Genomic DNA, 8138 nt, shown 5'->3' on the forward strand with positions numbered 1-8138 from the left:
GCAAATAACCATTAGAGATGAAGGGAATAAAGTAGTTGAGGCAAACCCTAGGTTTAGATGCAAGAAACATGGAGGAAATAAAAACAGCAAGAGAAATAGGAAAAAATTTTAGGTTTTCATGAAAACATGCCTTAGAATCTTGGATTGGATGCAAAAACCTTTCGAGAATGCCTTGGAATGATGGGGGAGGATGAGAACAAGTCCCTCTGGTCGTTCTTGGAGCTCTCCCTCAGCCAAAACAGAAAATAGAAGTGAACAGAAGATGAATTTTTTGCCGATGCACTGGTCGATTAAATCGACCAGTACCAAATGACCAGTAGTTGACTGTAAACAGATTTTTGCCGGAGATGTTATTCTCGCAAGGTCCTCGATATATGAAGTGTTTTGGAACTTTTCAAAAAAAAAAAAAAAGAAATAAAATACATATATATATACATATAAATTATAAAAAAAAAAACATATATAATAAATAAACATGATGTAATTATGTATGAAATAGCTGTGCTTGCTAATGCAAATATATGAGGCATGGCATATCGGATATACACATAGGTACAGAAATTTAATCGGCCATAAATTGTTGACAAAAAAAAATAAAAAAAATAAAATGAAATAAAATGGGGGTTAAACTAAACTATTTCCCTATTAATTCATTGATTATATTCTATGTTGAAAGTGCAATCTTACATGAGTGTGCTATTTATTATATCGTGATCAATGTTTTGTTTTATGTTTTGATGAGGACATGTGACTAACAAACCTATCATAGTTTGGACCATCCCTAGTCGACTAACAACTGATTTTCCTATGACAGGGAAATGGTCGCGTTGTTTGGACTTTGCAAAATTCTAGCAACATGCGTTACCTTAGCAAACTAAGGAAAAGGTTAGTTTGAATCCATTCAATCAAGACCAGAGCCAAGAGAGTACTGAAAGAACACTTAGATTGGGCTAAAGTTTGTAGGATCGAGGAACGAGAGTTTTTCCTCGGGTTAGCGGAATAGGCTAGAGCTGACATCTTTTACCTAGACTTGAATGCGTATATGACTGGACAAAGACTTGAGAGCCTAGCTTGCTGAGTCAGGTATAAAAAAAGAATTTTACACATACACATATATGCAGTGCTTAGACAGAATATATCTTTCCATGGCATACACTGAATAAAGTATAAGATGTATACTAACTTGAAGTGAAAATACAAATTGTGCATACTAAGTTGTATGATATTATACTTGTGTTTTGTTCCCTCAAATGTATGATTAACCCATGTGATATATAGAGACAACTAGATACACCCTGGAACACAGGATTAACAAACCTACTGCTCTCAAACCCCTTTCAGAGAGAAATCATGGTTAGGATAAGGTCAAACAAGAGAGATCGCTATGGTATGCAGTCTCATTTTGTTCGATAAGCGGGACCATCTAATGCTCCAACCTCGACTCATGAAACTTCTGCTACCTTGGAAAACGTGCCTCAGGTTCCTCCTACACAAACACAAGAGGGTCCCCTAGCACCCGAAGTCCCTCCGGCTCATGCACCTCCACCTCCACATATCATGACCGCTGGAGAGGTGACTGCGATTATGGCTACTATGATGCAGTCCATACAACAGCAGCAACAGGTTTAATTGCGAATTCAGCAGCAACAACAAGAGCTAATGGCTACCATGAATGCGCAATTCATGGCTGCCGCGCAACAAAGAACTGTGCCACAACCTAACCATCCCCTGAATTTTCCTCCTCCAGTGCCCCAAGTCACATTAGAGAACTCCACTGCTAGAGTGATGGAGAAATTCAAGAAACTTCTCCCTCTGTCATTCTCCAAGGTTGATTCGGACTCATTACAACCTGAGAGATGGATTAGTGCCCTGGAAAAGGCCTTTGAGGTATTGGAATGTACCAACGCCCAGAAGCTAATATGCGCTGGCTATCAGTTATAGAATGAGGCTGAAGCCTGTTGGAAGCCGACCCGGCCAAATCTTGAAGCAACTTATCCCGATCCAACATGGGATCAATTCAAAGAGGGTTTCTTCAAGAACTACTTTCCAAAAAGCCTCTATGATAGAAAGGAAGCAGAATTCTCCACTCTTACGCAAGGAGCGAAGATGGTCCTTAATTATCAATAGCAGCTTGAGGATCTGCTCCATTTTGCACCGGATCATTTGAGAAATGAAGCTAGCAAAACTAAGAAGTTTGAGAAGGGACTTAGACCAGAGATTGGAGCTATGTTGTCAATCATGGAGATTGAAACCTCTACTTGAATGGTTGACAAGGCTAAGACTGTTGAGGACAGATTGACAGAAAAGTCGAGTGCATCGAAAGGATCAACCAAGAGGCCTAACAATTTCCAGAACTACAACTAGCCTAACAAAATTTTCAAGAGCCCTAGCAACCCCAGTCCACTGCAGTACCGGTGGCCGAAAGTGGGTCAAACCTTGCAACCATACCATTCGGCTTATAATCAGTCAAATCAGTATGCTCATCACGTCTCCAGTCAAGCTACGACATTTGTTTAGACTCTGCGGTTGGCGGCAAGGCAAGCGAGCCAAGCGTATTATCAATTTGCCCGCTCTGTGCCTCCTTCCCAATCTACCGATTCCATCTGATGTTTTGGATATGGTCAACCTGGTCATTGGGCAAAGGACTATATGCGTCGAAGAAAAAATGCACCCTTGAGATTCCAATCATCTGGCCAACCCTACCAGCCCCAAGACGGCAGGACTCAAGGGAAGGTGTACACGCTAACCAATAAGGAAGCGGAAGCGAATCCAGAAGTAATGATAGGTACTCTAAACATAGCATCTATCCCTGCGTATGTGCTATTTGATTTAGGCGCATCGCATTCTTTCGTCTCTAATACTTTTGCAAGTGAAATGAATTTATCCCCAAGAAATATAGGGCACAAGTTTGCAGTTAGCACCCCAACTGGAAGTGTGGTAAGTTTGGAAGAAATTTACGACGCCTGCTCGGTAGAAATTTACCGGCGGAACTTGGTAGCCCAATTGATCAAATTTGACATGAAAGACTTTGACGCAATCCTAGGGATGGATTGGCTGTTCGCTCATGGGGCAAACATTAAGTGTGCAAAAAGACGAATTGTATTTACGTCTAAAAATGGGGACGAGTTTGTTTATTAGAGCGAACGGCTACGAAAACCCAAAAAGGTGACGATATCAGCACTCCAAGCAAAGAAACTGTTAGACGGCGGATGCCAGGGATATTTGGCTGCAGTTATGGACATGGAAGCAAAAGTAAAATTATTAGAGGAATTAGATGTAATTCAGGAATTTCCAGATGTATTTCTTGATGACCTAACTCAACTGCCACTAGAGTAAGAAATAGAATTTGCAATAGATCTAATCCTTGGAGTAGCCTCAGTGTCTAAAGCACCGTATTGTATGGCACCTATAGAGCTGAAAGAACTACAAATTCAGCTGCAAGACCTATTGAAGAAAGGGTTTATCCGGCCCAGTACAGCCTTAGGGAGCGCCGGTCCTATTTGTAAAAAAAAGAGATGGAAGTATGCGTATGTGCATAGATTATCGAGAATTGAACAAACTCATAATCAAGAACCAATACCGGTTTTCGCGCATTGATTACCTGTTCGATCAGCTGCAAGGCACAAGTGTTTTTCAAAGATTAACCTCAGATCCAGGAATCACCAGCTAGGATCAAGGGCTGTGATATCCATAAGACTTCATTCAGAATAAGGTATGGACACTATGAATTTTTGGTGTTGTCCTTCGGATTGACGAATGCCCATGCAGCATTCATGGATATGATGAATAGGGTGTTTCACGATGTCCTAGATAAGTATGTCATAGTTTTCATAGATGACATCTTGATCTATTCAAAGAATGTAGAGGAACATGCACATCACTTGAGGTTTGTACTACAACGACTAAGGGAACATCAATTGTTCGCAAAATTCAGCAAGTGCGAATTTTGGGTCAGCCAGATGGGGTTCCTGGGACATATAGTCTCGAGTAAGGGCATCGAAGTCGACCTGGGGAAGGTCAAGGCGGTCCTCAAATGGGAGACACCGAAGAGTGCCATGGAAATCCGTAGTTTCCTAGGACTGACTAGTTATTACCGTCGATTTATTGAGAACTTCTCATGAATATTGGCACCAATGACTTGACTGACCAAGAAAGGAGCAAAGTTTGAACGGTCGAATGCATGTGAGAAGAGTTTCTGCGAGCTTAGAAGACTATTGGTAACAACCCCGGTTTTGACCATTCTAGATGGTACAGGTGGCATGACTATGTACACAGATGCGTCAGGAACCAGCTTGAGCTGTGTGTTGATGCAAAAAGGGAAGGTGGGTCCTACGCATCAAGACAGCTAAAGGAACATGGGAAGAACTACCCCACTCACAATCTAGAGTTAGCAGCAACGGTTTTTACCTTGAAAATCTGGCGGCATTACTTATATGGCGATAAAAGTGAAATCTTCAACAACCACAAGAGTCTGAAGTGCTTCTTCACACAAAAGGAACTAAATATGAGACAAAGAAGATGGCTGGAATTTGTAAAGGATTACGATTGCAACATACAATACCACCCTAGAAAGGCTAATGTAGTCGCAGACGCATTAAGCAGGAAGGCCCAGACACAATCCCTTGCCTCCCTAGCTGTTAGTGAGCAGTTGATAGAGGAAGCCAAGAAGTTCAACTTAGAATTCATGATTGATGGAGCAACGGTATTGTTGGCAGCTCTAGATGTCCAATCATCAATTAGAGAAGAGGTAATAGAAAAGTAACCAAGAGATCCAGAGTTGTGGAAGATTATTAGAGGCATCAGGCAAAGAACTTGGGGAGATCCGGACTTCTCAATAGCTAATGATGGAGTGCTAAAATTTAGAGATAGATTGTGCGTTCTAGCTGATTATGATGTGCAAAATCGAATTCTCAAGGAAGCCCACAATTCACCATACTTAATACACCCGAGCAGCACAAAGATGTACAAAGACCTAAAGGAGTATTATTGGTGGATCAAAATGAAGGAGACTGTAGCGTTGTATGTTTCGGAATGCCTCTCCTGCCAATAGATAAAGGCGGAAAGACACAGGCCATATGGGCTGTTGCAGCCATTACCAATCCCTGAATGGAAATGGGATCATATTACCATGGACTTTGTGACGGACCTACCATTGACGAAAAAGGGCATGAATGCAATTTGGGTGATTGTTGATAGATTGATGAAATCAGCCCACTTTATTCCTATAAAGGTCACTTACCCATTGGACAAGCTAGCTCAGCTATACATCGATGGCGTAGTACGTCTACACGGTGTGCCTGTCAGCATTATATCTGATCGAGACCCTAGATTCACCTCAAGATTTTGGAAATGCTTCAAAAATCTATGGGCACCCGATTGAACCTCGGTGCTACCTTTCACCCTCAGACTGACAGGCAATCCGAGCAAACCATACAAACATTGGAAGATATGCTCAGGGCATGTACCTTAGAGATGAAAGACAGCGGGACTTGCATGTTCCCCTGATAGAGTTTGCTTATAATAATAGCTACCATTCCACTATTGGAATGGCACCTTATGAAGCACTGTACGAAAGGAAATGCAGCATGCCTCTCTACTGGGATGAAGTTGGAGAGCGGCGCATGATAGGCCCAGAGATAGTTCATATCACCTGTGAGAAAATGGATATGATTAGAGAAAAGATCAGGGTGGTTCAATCAAGGCAGAAGAGCTATACAGAAAATAGAAGGAAAGATATTGAGTTTGTGGTTGGTAAAAAGGTGTTCCTTCGGATCTCACGAACCAAGGGCATCACACGTTTTAGCAAGAAAGGGAAGTTGAGCACAATGTATAATGGTCCATACGAGATCCTAACGAGAGTTGGACTAGTAGCCCTACCCCAGTCATTAGAAGGTGTCCATAGTGTGTTTCATGTGTCAATGCTAAAGAAATACATAACCAATCCAAAACATGTACTCTCGGCAGAGCCAGAACACCTTGATCCTGGCATGACTTATGTAGAGCAACCTGAAGAGTATCTAGGTTGGAAAGAACATAAGCTCCGCAATCGTACCGTTGCTTACATCAAGGTACGATGGAGGAACCACACACTTGAAGAAGCCTCATGGGAAAGAGAAGAAGAAATGCATAAGGAATACCCCCATCTATTCAGCTTACAAGGTACGTCAAATTTCGAGGACGAAATTCTTGTAAGGGGTGGAGGATGTTACATCTGCATCCGAATCCTGACCCGAACTCCGAATGTAGGTCCGAACCCGATGGATCCAGGGTCTTACCCACTAGCAACCTGTGGTGCACTGATCGGGTAACCATTTTTGAAGTGGAAACTCTGGTGATGTTATACCCACCAGTTCAGAGGCAACCACCAACCTTGTGTTGCTGTTCTATGCACCAATTGATGTACAACCTAAGGTAAGAACTCCCACTTAATTAATTAAGGATTTAATTAGTTATAAATGTTTAAAACACTGTATGTTAATCAAAACTATGCATGGACAATGCCCAAGCCATGGCACAAGCCTCTGTGGAGCCCAAATGCAAAAATAGTAAGGATTCACCTACTAGTCGATTAGATCGACCACTATTGTTGTCACTTGTGTTTTTCATTTTTGATTTGTGGGGCCCAGTGTCTCGTACCCTGAAACACCTCCCTGTACTTAAATAGACCCGTGAGAATATTGTCCCAAAAATGTGGCCACGTGGGGCCCACCTAATAGCCCATGTGCCTTTAAAAGGGACCTTAGAATGAGTTTTTGGGCAAAGTGGCTTCTAGCCAAACAGGCCCCAAGGCCAGCCACTATATAAGCTTCCTTAGCCTTCAGAATTCAGTCCTAAATAATTCGTTGGGGGAGAAGGAGAGAAAGAGAAGGATAAGAAAGAAGAAGAAAAGGAGAGGAAGAAGGTAGTTTGGATCCATTCCTCAACCTTAACATCCTTAAGGTAATCATACTCCAGCTCTGTTCCTTAACCCCTACAATGTCCTTAACACCTACATATAGCCAGCTTCATGGCCTTGATATGCATTCTTGATCCATCATATCTTCATATGGATTTTCTTGGATTTCTTACTTAAATACTAGGATTCCTACATGCAAGTATGAATCTGCTATGGTTGACCCTTCATTTACCTTTCTCATGGGAAATGCATGCTGCTCCACCAAATTCCAGCCTTGAAAAATCATTTCTCATACCCATAGCTAACTTTGAATGAGCCTTATAGGTGTAAGACTTATTATACTTAAATGTATAATGAATTCATGGCTTACCTGTTGTAACAGAACTGTTATAGACTATTTAAACACTCTTATACTCATACAAATCTGCAAACTTTTGAATAGTGTTCATGCATGGCAACCATAGCCACGAATCCCAAACCACTATGCATGTTCGATCATAGGGTTGGAATATGTTAATTTCCTTCGAAATAACCTATCTATGTTTCCTAATCATCCATGAAACCTGTAGATCAGTAGATCCAAGCCAAACCAGTATTATCTTTTGAATTTTGCGGGCTGTACAGGTCTTGTCAATTGGATCGACCACTATGAATCAACCACTATAGGATTTTGAGACCTGTGTTACCCCTAACCTGCCCACCGGTCTGTGATGCCTTGTATGAAGCCCTACATGTAAACCCAGATGAAAACCATGCTCCGTAGCTATCCTGTGAGGAAGAACAGACTCCCGGGATGTGTTTCGGACAACCAAATCAGTTTTAAGTGGAACCATGACCAAAAACCCTGATGCAACTACTGAAATATCATTTAGAAACCTTTGGTGTAAACCCATACCCTTTACCCTGAAAATCATTTCCGTTTTGCTACTGTGACCCTACAGTCCATTGCTACTGGTCCATTGGATGTACCAATTGACCACTACAAGAAACCTGAACCTGTGTTGCCTCTGACCTACCCCAAGGTCTGTGACACCTGGTTGGAACCCATTAGTATAGTCTATGGCTTAGAACACACCATCCCAGTCCTGTTCTTATATTTTGAGCATTGGGTTGATTGCTACTGGCCCATTGGATAGACCAGTCCAATCAACCAGTGCAAACCATGGTTGAAAGGCATGATCATAGCACTTGAAATGGCTTAGAACAGTACCTAGGGACCCCTTCTTGTGTGAAACCATAAGCC

The sequence above is a fragment of the Telopea speciosissima genome, chromosome 9 (assembly GCF_018873765.1).
Source record: "Telopea speciosissima isolate NSW1024214 ecotype Mountain lineage chromosome 9, Tspe_v1, whole genome shotgun sequence".
Classification (NCBI taxonomy): Eukaryota; Viridiplantae; Streptophyta; class Magnoliopsida; order Proteales; family Proteaceae; genus Telopea; species Telopea speciosissima.